The sequence below is a fragment of the Ornithodoros turicata genome, unplaced genomic scaffold (assembly GCF_037126465.1).
Source record: "Ornithodoros turicata isolate Travis unplaced genomic scaffold, ASM3712646v1 ctg00001032.1, whole genome shotgun sequence".
In the NCBI taxonomy this organism is placed as follows: Eukaryota; Metazoa; Arthropoda; class Arachnida; order Ixodida; family Argasidae; genus Ornithodoros; species Ornithodoros turicata.
In genome coordinates this window covers 164,811-179,249 of record NW_026999441.1, presented here as the reverse complement: position 1 = coordinate 179,249, position 14,439 = coordinate 164,811, and the positions used below count along the sequence as shown (strand labels likewise).

The 14,439-nt window shown below is 47.2% G+C and overlaps 1 long non-coding RNA gene across 2 annotated transcripts; it reads right to left on the bottom strand.

Annotated features, from left to right (window-relative positions):
* Window positions 1-12,289: 12,289 nt before the first annotated feature.
* Window positions 12,290-12,908, bottom strand: LOC135376097 (uncharacterized). 2 transcript variants are annotated; one of them, XR_010417541.1, is made up of 3 exons: window positions 12,762-12,908; window positions 12,415-12,518; window positions 12,290-12,354 (listed from the first exon to the last, which is right to left on the bottom strand). It is a non-coding gene; the product is annotated as an uncharacterized LOC135376097 (long non-coding RNA). The 2 variants fall into 2 exon arrangements; XR_010417540.1 differs by having other exon boundaries at window positions 12,297-12,358; window positions 12,419-12,518.
* Between the last annotated feature and the right edge of the window lie 1,531 nt (window positions 12,909-14,439).

The following is a 14,439-nucleotide window of genomic DNA, read 5'->3' as shown; positions in this document are numbered from 1 at the left end:
CGCAGTTAATGTGTTTCCGTAATTATTATGGACGATATCTGCATGGAGGGTAGCAAGTCTCTCCCCACATTCATCACAAGAACTTCTTACAGTCCAAGTGCTGTCTTGTACAAACGAAAAGCTATGGCTTTTCATTCACAGTAGTTCCTTTTGTCATAATGATTCCGAGAGACAAAGACTGTACCATAACAGACTTGCTTTATCCGTAATGTCAATCTTGAAATGTTCCATTGTTTCCTGTAATTTCCTTAGCACATAATAATAGGGACCATTCCCTTTATAAACATTTTTTTGTCGGGGACAAAGGTGTCCATATTAACCGGGCAAGAACTGCCAACAATAATTTCCTTACATTTTTAGTATTGTACAGCAGTGTCGCCCTGGTATTACCCAAGAAAGTGTATGCATGTTTGTGACAACAGAAATGTACTGTTAAGTGGAAAAGCCATGACCCTCAAAGTAAATAAATCCTAGCTCTCTTGTCTATCACTGTCCCTTATGTGTGTCCTTGCATGTGCTTTTTGTATTTCCTTCTGCTCATTTGTCACTTATTTGGTAAACCTCCTTACCTTCTGCTTCCCGACTCCTCGGTTCCGCGAAGACCGGCCGAGGTGGAGGGAACCGGCTCTGTCTCGTTCTGAAAACATGCAATTGATATAAACATTGTGAGGTGTGCTGCATTCACTCATGCTTTATCTTTTCCACTTGTTTCATATTCGTGTTTGGCTAGGACCGCTGTATATTACTTACGACTGAGACGGGCAACATCACTTCCATGCGGCCGGTCTCGATGGACATCTCCACCGCTCCTGGTACGCCGACCGTCGTGCCCCAGCCCACAAGGGCCATGACACGCCGGTCGAGCCCAGACAGGCGCAATGAGGTGTCCACTGGGGCCGGCCCCATGTTAGCGACAACGTTGCCGCTTCCTCCCCTTGTGGCCTGCACTCTTCGTGACAATTCTCTGGCACGGCTCTGCACGCTGTGGCTTGCTGCCAAAATTGCTGCCACCCCTTGACGTCTTTGTTGTATGTTCCAACAGCGTACAGGGTGGCAGCAATTCTGTCCCACTTCGCTCTGCGCTGTGCTGCCGTCACACACTCGAGGAATCTCCTGTTGCTACACAGTTCGGGCGATTCCTCGAGCAGTGACAACAGCAGCAGCTTTTGGGTTTCGCTCGCCATATCTCTAATGTGAGAAAAAGAAATAAAATAAGATGCACACCAACTGTCACTTCTTGACAACCACCTGATTTCTAATTGAAAGTACACTAAAGCAGGACTGAGCTAGTTTCCCCTGCTAAGTTGGACAAAAATTATGGCCATAATTTGTCCATCTCAACCCTTTTTGTGCAGGGAGGTCCTATGAGTGGTCCATCTTTTACTTTTGTATTTTCTTTTTATTGGATGGGCTAGACATTTTGTTCTTTTCTAAATTCGAAAGAATAGTTGTTCTAGGTCGCTGGCATGCTTTATCATTAACGGGTGCTAGTGTTCGGTTTTTCAAGTGCTTCAACAGTGCACTGCACCACAAGCTTCAGCTGAACGTCTCGAAACGTGTATTGCAAGGCCCAAAAACGTGGAACTGGTGCGTAAGAAATGTTTTTGTTTGTTTCACTGTACATGGCTGCATGTTTCAAAACTCTCAACCACTGCTCAACTGTGCTCAACCACCTGAGCTTTCAACTGTGCTAACATAGAATTACTTAAATCTTCCGTCTACATCAAACCATATTACAAGTGGTTTAACGTCCGGCGATAGGTACGCAGAGAAACATAATTTCACCGCTACACAGGTGAAAGCTGATGAAGCTGATACAATTCTATAGATAGCAAGCAACATTTCATGCACGACGCCTTGCAGACAGCGTGAGCAGTCATGCAAAATATCGATGCAAAAACCGAAATGTAGCCGAGGAACTACATAAATATGCTTCACACTCAGTTTTCTTGTGTTACGATGTTGCAAGAGGTAGTACGCGACTAAGTTATAGCATACGGAATGATATCTGAAGAACTTTCATACTCACCAAACTTTTGCAGTGATGCGCACCTCCAAGTTTGACTCTCAAGTCTCAACCGCTTTTTCAGCAGACGACGGCACGTATGTCTCATTGGTTGATTTGAACAAGAAATCAAACAGTTGAAAGGAATGCTGTTTAGAGTCGCACTTACAATGTAATTGTTTATGTAACCAAAATTATGTGTCCCGTTTACACATTATTTCAACTTCATTTCTACTACTAAGTGCGTTCGCAACAGGCATGTAGCCGAGAGTGCCGTCACCTCGAAGCGGATCGCGCAACGATAGCGCAACGGTAGTGTTCCCGCACTTTCGTTGTCCTCCTGCGTAGCGGCAACGATGGGCGTGGTCAGCGCGAAGTCGGTGGGCGTTGCCAGTTTAGGCGTACCGATGCAATGGCCAGTAATCCGCCCCAGGACCTCCGCTGCTCCCCGGCCGAACTTGTCTATGCCACCAACTTGCGACTTCCTGGCGCATCCTTTACCCCGCCACCTCCCTACACAGTCCCAGACCGGCGTCGTACGTCTTCCGCGTCGCGTCTGCCAAAATTCCGCCACGTCCGCCACGCACGTATTCTCGCGCCGGGACGCTGTGCGGGCACCTCTGCAGGCGCCTTATGACGGACCGTTCTTGGTCCTCGCTTGGTTCTAGCTTCCTCGCGGCCCCGACACCGTAGCCAGCGATCGCCTCATGCCGGCGCTCCCGAATTTCGAGGCTCCCGCTGGTTCCTCTGTGACTCAGTCTGCTCCTCCTGCAGCCATACCGACACCTCAACGACCTTCGACTCCGGCACTTCCTTGGAACCCGCGACGAATCCATTGGTACCCGTCCACCTGTCACATTGCTCGGTGAAGAGGAGAACAAGGAGGAGAACAAGGCTCGGCGGAGGGAGAACCATGTAGCGCACCGCAGCATCTAGTATAAGTGTCATCCTCATCATCGTCTCGGCCCGCGTGCCGAGTTTCGATTTTCATGTGCACTCTATAACAGTTCATTAAAACCCATGGGCCCTATTCCGGGGTGCCTCGGTCACGCAATCGAGTCGTTTGCAAGCGACGACACGTGGTGTGTGATGTCATCGAACGACAGCGCCGATAATTTGGTATTCCTGTGCTTCCAGGCGAGCCGCGCGTGAACGATGCGCACGCTTGTTCAGCGGGGAGAGCTCAGCAGAAGGGTACGTGAAAAAGAGCAAATTCACACCACCGCAGCCACAAACACAGACAAAAGGCACGCACAAAACAGGATGAACGTTCGTCCTGTTTTGTGTGTGCCTTTTGTCTGTGTTTGTGGCTGCGGTGGTGTGAATTTGTCATGTACCGACTTCCACAACTTCGGACCCTCAGTGACTATATTTCCAGTGCATGTTCGTCCTGTTTTGTGTGTACCTTTTGTCTGTGTTTGTGGCTGCGGTGGTGTGAATTTGTCATGTACCGACTTCCACAACTTCGGACCCTCAGTGACTATATTTCCAGTGCATGTTCGTCCTGTTTTGTGTGTACCTTTTGTCTGTGTTTGTGGCTGCGGTGGTGTGAATTTGTCATGTACCGACTTCCACAACTTCGGACCCTCAGTGACTATATTTCCAGTGCATGTTCGTCCTGTTTTGTGTGTGCCTTTTGTCTGTGTTTGTGGCTGCGGTGGTGTGAATTTGTCATGTACCGACTTCCACAACTTCGGACCCTCAGTGACTATATTTCCAGTGCATGTTCGTCCTGTTTTGTGTGTACCTTTTGTCTGTGTTTGTGGCTGCGGTGGTGTGAATTTGTCATGTACCGACTTCCACAACTTCGGACCCTCAGTGACTATATTTCCAGTGCATGTTCGTCCTGTTTTGTGTGTACCTTTTGTCTGTGTTTGTGGCTGCGGTGGTGTGAATTTGTCATGTACCGACTTCCACAACTTCGGACCCTCAGTGACTATATTTCCAGTGCATGTTCGTCCTGTTTTGTGTGTACCTTTTGTCTGTGTTTGTGGCTGCGGTGGTGTGAATTTGTCATGTACCGACTTCCACAACTTCGGACCCTCAGTGACTATATTTCCAGTGCATGTTCGTCCTGTTTTGTGTGTGCCTTTTGTCTGTGTTTGTGGCTGCGGTGGTGTGAATTTGTCATGTACCGACTTCCACAACTTCGGACCCTCAGTGACTATATTTCCAGTGCATGTTCGTCCTGTTTTGTGTGTACCTTTTGTCTGTGTTTGTGGCTGCGGTGGTGTGAATTTGTCATGTACCGACTTCCACAACTTCGGACCCTCAGTGACTATATTTCCAGTGCATGTTCGTCCTGTTTTGTGTGTACCTTTTGTCTGTGTTTGTGGCTGCGGTGGTGTGAATTTGTCATGTACCGACTTCCACAACTTCGGACCCTCAGTGACTATATTTCCAGTGCATGTTCGTCCTGTTTTGTGTGTGCCTTTTGTCTGTGTTTGTGGCTGCGGTGGTGTGAATTTGTCATGTACCGACTTCCACAACTTCGGACCCTCAGTGACTATATTTCCAGTGCATGTTCGTCCTGTTTTGTGTGTACCTTTTGTCTGTGTTTGTGGCTGCGGTGGTGTGAATTTGTCATGTACCGACTTCCACAACTTCGGACCCTCAGTGACTATATTTCCAGTGCATGTTCGTCCTGTTTTGTGTGTACCTTTTGTCTGTGTTTGTGGCTGCGGTGGTGTGAATTTGTCATGTACCGACTTCCACAACTTCGGACCCTCAGTGACTATATTTCCAGTGCATGTTCGTCCTGTTTTGTGTGTGCCTTTTGTCTGTGTTTGTGGCTGCGGTGGTGTGAATTTGTCATGTACCGACTTCCACAACTTCGGACCCTCAGTGACTATATTTCCAGTGCATGTTCGTCCTGTTTTGTGTGTACCTTTTGTCTGTGTTTGTGGCTGCGGTGGTGTGAATTTGTCATGTACCGACTTCCACAACTTTGGACCCTCAGTGACTATATTTCCAGTGCATGTTCGTCCTGTTTTGTGTGTACCTTTTGTCTGTGTTTGTGGCTGCGGTGGTGTGAATTTGTCATGTACCGACTTCCACAACTTCGGACCCTCAGTGACTATATTTCCAGTGCATGTTCGTCCTGTTTTGTGTGTGCCTTTTGTCTGTGTTTGTGGCTGCGGTGGTGTGAATTTGTCATGTACCGACTTCCACAACTTCGGACCCTCAGTGACTATATTTCCAGTGCATGTTCGTCCTGTTTTGTGTGTGCCTTTTGTCTGTGTTTGTGGCTGCGGTGGTGTGAATTTGTCATGTACCGACTTCCACAACTTCGGACCCTCAGTGACTATATTTCCAGTGCATGTTCGTCCTGTTTTGTGTGTGCCTTTTGTCTGTGTTTGTGGCTGCGGTGGTGTGAATTTGTCATGTACCGACTTCCCCAACTCCGGACCCTCAGTGAAAAAGAGCAACTTTCAACACGAACCACCAGAAGACGACTGCCGCCTGGTTCCGACCCCCACAAGGTAGCAACGTGTGTAATGCTTTTTTTTTTTTTTGCTACATTTTATAGCGGCTTCCTGCTCTAGCAAATTTTTCCACGGCTGACAGTTATTACATGCAGTGAAAAGAAGTCGGAGGTGCGAAAGGCAAAGGCAAAGGAACCACTAACAACTACCCAATCCGTTGAGCAGCTACCACATGTATTTCCGGACCACCGACGTGCCGGTAGGCGAAGCGATCGAGGCGGCGGGAACGATACATGCCGCTTTTGGTATATCGGGTTACGTCTAACGATCGCGCGCTTGGGCTATTTACCATTGTGAGCCCGTCGACGTGTTCAGCATCATTGTCACGCGCATCCCAGACGACGACGACAAAGCCATTGCACGAGCGCCTTCGCAAATATCACTTTGTGCATTTGAGATAAAAGCAAACATAGGCAATAAAAGACGACGAAAAAAAAAAGAAACAAGCTGTGGTTCTTTTTTTTTTTTTCGTACAATTTCCTTTACCTGCGATGGATTCACCGGTGCGCGCTTCACGCCCCACCTCGGAGCAGTTTAACATTGTGCTCGACTATGTGGGGGAGCACCGTAATCTCTTTACGGGTGGGCTGTCCGCTGGCTACACATCGCAAGACAGAAATGGGGAGTGGTGCGAGCTGGCTACACGTTTGAACGCCAGCGGTGGTGCAGTGAAACCCGTTGAGAGGTGGAAAAGGTGCGTGAATTAGTATCAGGTACAAAACACTAACAAAAATCTCAAAATTCGCGGCAGCAGTGAGGACTGCAATATCCCCATCCTCGGCTCTTGGGACACCGCGGCCCACTCCAGGGCGGCCTTACGTCATGTAGTTGGCTCTTTTGAGGCGAAGGCCTAAAGAACTCATTATGACCCCAGCATCTCTCTCGGACATTACCACCATCACGCTCACGTTCATCATCGACATCGCCGATCCGATCATTCCCGTCATCTCTCATCGTCATCACTCATCATTGTCACTACTCATATTAGACCCCCGAGCTATGGGGTAGCGTTCCACTCCTAGAGTGGAAAATCTCCCACCTTCATCATCAGAATATATATGTTGTTGTTGTTGCAATATCCCACTGCTTGTTTGAAGTTGTGTACAATGGGAACTTTTAGACGTGGACCGACTGGAAAAGCGCCACCAAAGCCAACGCAGGTCGCAATCTCACACCACACGCGGGGGACGGGAGGAGGTCCTCGCTCCGAAAGAATCGCTCTCTGAGCTGGAGGAGCGGCTCGCCTCTGTGATAGGGCAAGTGGCGGCGACCGGGATGCAGGAGACTCGGAATACGGGCACTGCCGGCCTCGGAGTCCGCATCACCGGTCATTTATATGACACCGAGGCCGCTTCTGCCTCACAGAGCGATGAAGGCAGGTCGACGTGTACATAGGTTCCGACCGCGTTGGCCTCAATAGCAGCCACGCGAAGTAACTTGCAGCCATCTCCGTTGAATGCTCTGGCTAATCGACAGGCCAAACGACTTCCGAGCAGTCGCTCGTGTACCGACACTCAGCCGATAGCGTCGTTCACAAGCGACACGTTTAGAAGGCATGGAAATACAAAATGTTCGGTGCTGTCGTTACGTGACATCACGCATCAAGTGCCATAGGTTGGAAACAACTCGCTAGCTCGTGCGGTGCACCTCGCGTTCCAAGCACGCCGCGCCGTCGGAATATCAAAAGTTGCCTGTGTCGTTTCCGCAATGTCGATCGAGAGCGAGCGATCCTCGCCTACCGACAGTGTCGGTCACGCGCAATCGGTACCTCGAAATAGGGCCCATCTTCGTTGTAGAGCTGAGTCGTCTCCGTTCTTGCTGTACAGAAGGAGGCAAACTTTTGCGGGAGAAAGAACAAAATATGCTAGCAAAGACTAACAGCAACAACAAGGACTCGGTACGCAGCAGACCACAGCAACCGTGACGAGGATCACAGAACGATATGCCTGATATGCATCACTGACTGGTGATGCTCGTGATGCTGAAGACAACAATGGCACTGCTGTACACTGTTAAAACAGATCTTCACCACATAGCACGCTCCTAGCCAACCATCATTCCGAATAATATCATTCTGTGTCCTGATTTGTTCAAAACACGGGGGAGGTGCCTATCTGGGACAAGATAATCTGTCCCAGATAGGCGCCTCCTCCCATTTTCAACAAATCAATATACAGAATGATATCATTCGGAATGATGGTTGGCTAGGAGCGTGCTATGTGGTGAAGTTCTGTTTTAACAGTGTAACAGGAACCTTTCTTGTCAAGCAGAAACAATACAGAGTGGCAAACTAGACGCGTGAACGGAGGAAATAATTCATCACAATGATGATGATGATTATTAGTATGATTCGTATTTTTATAGTGCAGCAGCGACGAAGGCTATTGCGCCAAGGAAGGCGACAAACATTGTTAAAAGTTCACTAGTTGAATGATAAGGTTAAAACAAGTGTATGATACAAATTAGCCCAAGTATTGTGTTAAAAAAATTGTTTCCTTAAAATTACAAGGCGTCTAAAAAGCAGTTTAAGTAGTAAAATTATTGACTCTACTAAAGTGTAAAAGAGCTTCATCACCCAGCAGTAGGCCTGGGTGGTGTGATTACTGGGTGATTTCTATAAAACTCCCGGAAGTGACGATAACGAAGGGGTGCATGCATCGTACACTCTTAAAAATAAACGCTCCTAGCCAACCATCATTCCGAATGATATCATTCTGTGCATTGATTCGTTGAAAATGAGCGGAGGCGCCTATCTGAGACAGATTATCTTGTCCCAGATTGGCGGCTCCCCCTGTTTTGAACAAATCATGACACAGAATGATATCATTCGGTATGATGGTTGGCTACAAGCGTGCTATGTGGTGAAGTTCTGTTTTAACAGTGTAAGACAGAACGGAGTGGGACTCGACTAAGCACATCCGCAATGAGTACTGCCACGCGAGAAAAAGTACACAACAAAGGAAAGTAAGTTCAGAGAAAACATTGGTCAGTATACTCTAAAAACTGAACTTCACCTCATAGCACGCTGTGCGCCAATCATTACCACGAATGATAGGGTTATCGCTTTTGATTCGAGGAGAGAGGGAGGTGTACACCTTTTTGTGTCAATTATCATATACCCAAATTGACACAAAAACGCGTACGCCTCCCTCGCTCCTCGAATCAAAAGTGATAACCCTATCATTCGTGGCAATGGTTGGTGCACAGCGTGCTATGCGGTGAAGTTCTGTTTTTAGAGTGAGAGTAGCAGATACGCTTGAAACTCAAAGAAAATACACTTGAACAAAGTGGAAAACACATACTTGCCAGCATCAAAGTGTTTCCACGTACAACGTACAGTCAGGAAAAAACAGTCCTCATCGTAAATTCGTAAGCCCGCTCGAAATAAAATCCACCAGAATCGACGCACACCGCCAACGAATGTGGAGTAACACGTCCGTACCCGCGAGGGGCAGAGAGAACTAATCCTCGCGCCTTCTTACTGATTGGTCATGACGACACCGTATGGAGGCTGCACTTTCTCCCGCCAACTGCTGCTAACAGAATCAACGCGCGCCATTCACCAGAAGTACCGCGTCCCTACCACAAAGGGCAAACAGAGAATTGAATACTGGCGCCCTCTTGCGGGCCTCGCTTATTGGTCGTGACGTGATCCCACCTAGGCTACGCTTTTTATAAGAACGGTCAACGCAACTGCTACGGATAGAATCAACGCACGCCATCCACCAGTGAGGAGTACCACATTCATACCCGCTAGAGGCCAAGAAGAGAACGGAATTCAAAAAAAAAAAAAAAAAAAAACACCCAGCACCTCAGTTATGCGTTGGCTAGACATCCAAGGAGAAATGATGTGCTCTTGTGCAGCCAGTTATAAAACAGAACGGATTCATTTCTTTTAATTTTTATTTGCTTTCACCCAAAATATTTTGCGATAATACACTGAGTGGAACGGGTAAATGAAAACAGCATTCGCTACACACTGTAGATATCAACCACCCAACCAGTTTGCATATATTCAAGACCATGCTACCCTTCACTAAGTAGGTGAGTGACTGATGAATCAAATTAAAAAATATAATTACAACATTATTGACCGCAAGCTTCGGTACCCAAAACAGCATTGCGTAAAAGTTTTCTAGGTATTCCTATAAATATATACTCCTAAGATTATCGTATTACGTTATGCAATAATTTACTGATAGTAGAAAATGGTGTGTTTCTCGAAGTGCATTTTATCATGCTTGACACATTGCTATTCGAACAGAAGTGCGAGTAATTTTTCACTGCTCACTGTGACGAGAGCCCTGGTTTTTCGCTTCCGCTTAGCAGAAGAAATCTGTGGAGCTTGGGGTGCTCAATAGTGTCCTAGAAGGAGAAATGGGTTTGTTTTGTTTGTCACCTGATAATTGCTGTTGAGTGTTTGTCATGCTTTATAGTTGTCACTTTTCTAGGGCACAATGTTGTTGATGAAGTAAGCTGTGTTTTCCATTACATCACTTGGTTGTGTGCTGCCGTTCGTATAGTCACATCATTATCACGAAGCTCGATGAGCAGAGCATGGAATGGCTGGTGGTTTTGTTTTTGCCATTTCCGGTTTTCATTGATTTGGAGAGCAGCATGAAAATGGCAGCTAACTGTATGTATACATCCTTGGATTACTGTTGTCTTCGCAAATGTGTACCTACATTCGTTACGATGGGTAACGATGTTCTGATTTCGCTGGCAAAACATACAAATGCCACTTCAACACGTCATAGGCGGTAAACATGTTCATCCGTGTCGGTGGAAAGCAAGGGGTTGGTGGTGTCGCAGGTAATCACACAGATAAAATATGAGTCACGTTTGATATGACGACGTTCGTTCGAAGAGGTTCGTACGTACTCAATGCAATGACACGGCTTTTCTTATTCCTTCGCTTGGTGGCAGTAGTATGATTACAAGTCCTATAGCCAGTAACTTTTTGTAATCCAACAGAAGCCAATTCTAATCCAATTCTAATTCAATTCTAAGCCAAAATGCAGTTCTAATACAACACAATCCAATTCTAAGCCAATTGATTGGCCGCCTTTAGGTCCGCCTGCTTCATGTTGATTGGCCCATGCTAAGCCTACTGTTCGCTGATTGATTGACCATAGCTCAGCCCCTTTGTCCTCGTTAGTTGGCTTGTCTCCCCCAATGCACGTTGATTGATGCATGATACACCGGCTGATTGGTGAGGATAGCTCCACCCCTTTATGCTAATTAGCTGGCTCCTCCTCGCTTCACGCTGATTAGTCCATTATAAGCCTACTGATCCTGATTGGTCCTCCTGTTCACATTTTCTAGGCTTGTAAGCCCCATGATTGGTCGAACCCAGCTCCGTCCCCTTTCTAGGGCTACCGACTGACCCTTCATGTTGAGTGGCCCGTTCTAGGTCTATCGCTAATTGGCTGCTCCTGATTCCAAACGCGCTGATTAGCTGACTCCATTCTAAGCCTACTGAACATAACTTTTACTAGCACTTATGCGCATAGGCCTGACGTAGACCCCACCTGGTTAATTTAGTCCGTCCTAAAAACGTACAGCCAATCTACTGGAGGAAATCGTATCACACTTTTCTTTTGCGCATTTCGTAGATTACGCAATCAGAGGACACAATTTCCATTCTCACGCATGCCGCCAGACACGGGAGTAGACTCACCGTCTCCTCGTCGAAGGCTACTCGAATATCCACATATGAAATTTATTTCAAAGCATTCTTTTGGAAGACTGCATTATTTGAGATTGAATAGAAATTTGCTTCGAACATCGTGCCCGAGGCAAAGCGTCTGGCAACATTGTCCTCGGTGTAGGCACGCTGGAATGGTGGCTGACGAAATTTTAGAACTTTTCCTCAAAGAAAAGAATTTTCGTCACCCTCATGCCCAATCTACAATGGAGTGCGAGCAGCGCATAACGAACGACGTGCTCGACCTTGACGTTGCACGTGAGGAGCAGGTTTTTGCTGTCTGCTGCTTTGCTGATACATTAATTCTTTGAGGAGCCCTCACTGGAATGGCTAGAGCCAGAGAAATTGAATGCCAGAGAAACACAATGAAGCAATTCCAATATGCCTGCGTTGCAGCACAGTTGTCGGGAGTGCTCCATTACGTCAGCATGTAATAGGGCACCCATTTTCAAGTACAGTGCATTATAATCGTTTAGATTCGGGCATCTAAAATGTTCAAATGTGTCCAGTGCGTACTGGTAGTGTTCGTCGCTTATCTCCTCCCCCGTCAGATCGTTTTGGAAGATTGAAAAAACCCATATCGAATAAATACGGGTCCCATATATATGGCATTATTGAACATGGGGTTATGTGTCATATGGACATATGAGTTATACAGACCATACGGGGTCCTCATATGGCCCGTATGAGCCGTACGAGAACCTCCATATCCAACAATCCCGTATAAATGTGTCCCATACAATTATCATGTGACCCATAGACCCACGTGATTGTGTGAGCCACAACGGAATTATGAGACCGCTTATACGGGGCGCAGAGAGCATAAGGTTATGTACCACGTTGAAGAAGCCGCTGGTCGGGTAACGGTCGTATGACGATACGGAGTGAAGGTTATACAGGGTTGACACATAGTGGGGAACCAAAATCCACCTACACACAAAGCACCAAAGGGGAGGATACATTGTGAAAGCAGTACAGATCTTAGAAAAATGTAGGTATGATAAGCCGGGTATCTTTACGCGAACATAGTGGCGAAAGAACCAGGAAACTTTTCTCTGTTATCCAGTTTATTTGGCTTGTTACATTGAAGGGCACGGTTGTAAAAGCTTGCACTGCCATGAAGCAGACATTGGAGTTGCATGGGTGAAGTGCACACCCTACCTGTTTCGCAGGAAACACAACTCAGTAAAAATCTTTGCAACGACCTGTAGCTTAACTTACTTTGTCTTTTAAGATCTCAGCGACGTGTGTGTTCATTTCCTACGTCGGGAGTGCGACAGCCCATTTGTCTTGTGCACAGAAACAAATCTGTCAAAAGCGTCTGAAATTCAAAGATTCCACATTTGTAACAGGCCAATGAAGCATCACATGTGACATCTTCACCCGATGTTAAGTGACGATATCGGCTAACGACTACGGCAACGACCACAATGAGTTCAGCATAAGGTAACAGACTCAAGAGGGTAGCAATCACACTGAGTGCATAAAGTAATAGGAACCCACACGCTAGGAATGTTACCAAGCAAACCGTGATGAATCATGACACAGCAGCCTCAACACTAACCTTCCATTCACGAAATCCAACGGCTTCTGGTCGTATCTTCCAAGGCGTACAAACAGAGAAACATGTCCAGACATCACTAGCAAGGCACAAACACACAGTCAGAACAGTCCGAGCCACCAACGCCACGCCGAAACACCCAGAACAGGAACGACGGCCATAACACGCGACCGCTCACCTCCGGTGCTCAACGTCGACTGAGAGCAGTGGCGGATGCAAACTGTGGCATCGGGGGCGCCACTGTCGCGGCGCTCTTCGTGCTATATCAAGAGAACTGAAATCGGCGCGAGCACGACAACAATGCTATCGGAAAGAGGACGTTTTCCCCGTCAAAACGAGACCTCATTCACCTTCCTACGCCAAGAAACACCCAATATCGAAAAAAATGCCCCGCGCCCCATGTATAAGGAAACCGCCGTTGCCACGGTATCCTAACTAGAGAACGTAGAGAGATAAAAAGGTGTCGCAAGTTCCTACACCTTGCCCGCTTTGAGCACGTGTGCCCGTCAGAGGGAGGTTCGGATCTGCCGTGGGGTTCGAACCCAAACACTTAGGCAAATGTCGCAGAACAGGGGTCGCCGTCAGGAATTTTCGGAATGACGCCCTAACAGCTGGAAATTGATGGGTGGTTCGAATCGGAAACTTGTAGTGCAGGGTACGGAGCATGCACACACAAAATTTTGGGTAAATCGGGCGTTAGGTAAGCAAGTTACAGCACTGAACAGCGGGAAGCGTTTCGGGGCGTCGTCACCCAGCACGCCGGCGTCGAAAAACTACAAAGCCAATATCTTATCTTGGTGAACGAAACTTTTCGGGCCTATAGGACAAACTCGATTGAAAAGAGCACGTCGAGACCTTCAAAACTACGTTACACACGACTATGTAGCTGTAACTGGGGCGGTTTTAGGAAAATGCGGCCGCCCGTCACATGTATCGTGAGGAATGCAAACACGGAAACCGGGAACTGGAGAACCACTAAAGTTACAGAGCTGCGCTCAATTTTGTCACGTTTGGTACGTCATGTAGAGCATGTTACAAAAAAAATGAACATCGTCGGACGCGAGCTTCCTTCCTAAAAAGGACCCCAAAGTTTGCAAAAAGAGCGTCGCGAACGCGTCTTCACCCACAATTTCCGAACCGCTAAAGACCGGACCGCGGTGTGATTTGCCCGATCATAGAACTATTCGAGACCGATTTGGACGCAAATTTTGTCGTGAATCCGACAAACGCCGCGGGAGTGACGGCGCTCCGAATTTGTCGTATATGTGCTGATGGATGATGAGCAGGCTATCCGTGTATTCCAGTTAAATACCTGAAGAATCGATACTTTGAGTACGGGAACAGGTTAGAAAGCAGGACAAATCCATGTTAGGGTATAACTAATTGTATTCTCAGCAAAAAGCGACATCATCCAACCTGACCTAACCAATCATGTGTGTCAACTCACGTGTCGTTCGGAGCGTGTATCCTATTTCTGCATCGTTTCCGTCCGTCCGTTACTATTCAGTTCCTAACACACGAACGTAGCAATGAGTTTATTTAGCTGCACGTTCCTCCACGGCAGTGACACACATTTGGTCCGCACAATCCATTTTTATAAGGTAAGTGCGTGACGCAATCAAGTGGCCCATTTCAAAAACTAGTTTGGCATAATTGTACCCATAACTATGTGGCAGAATCA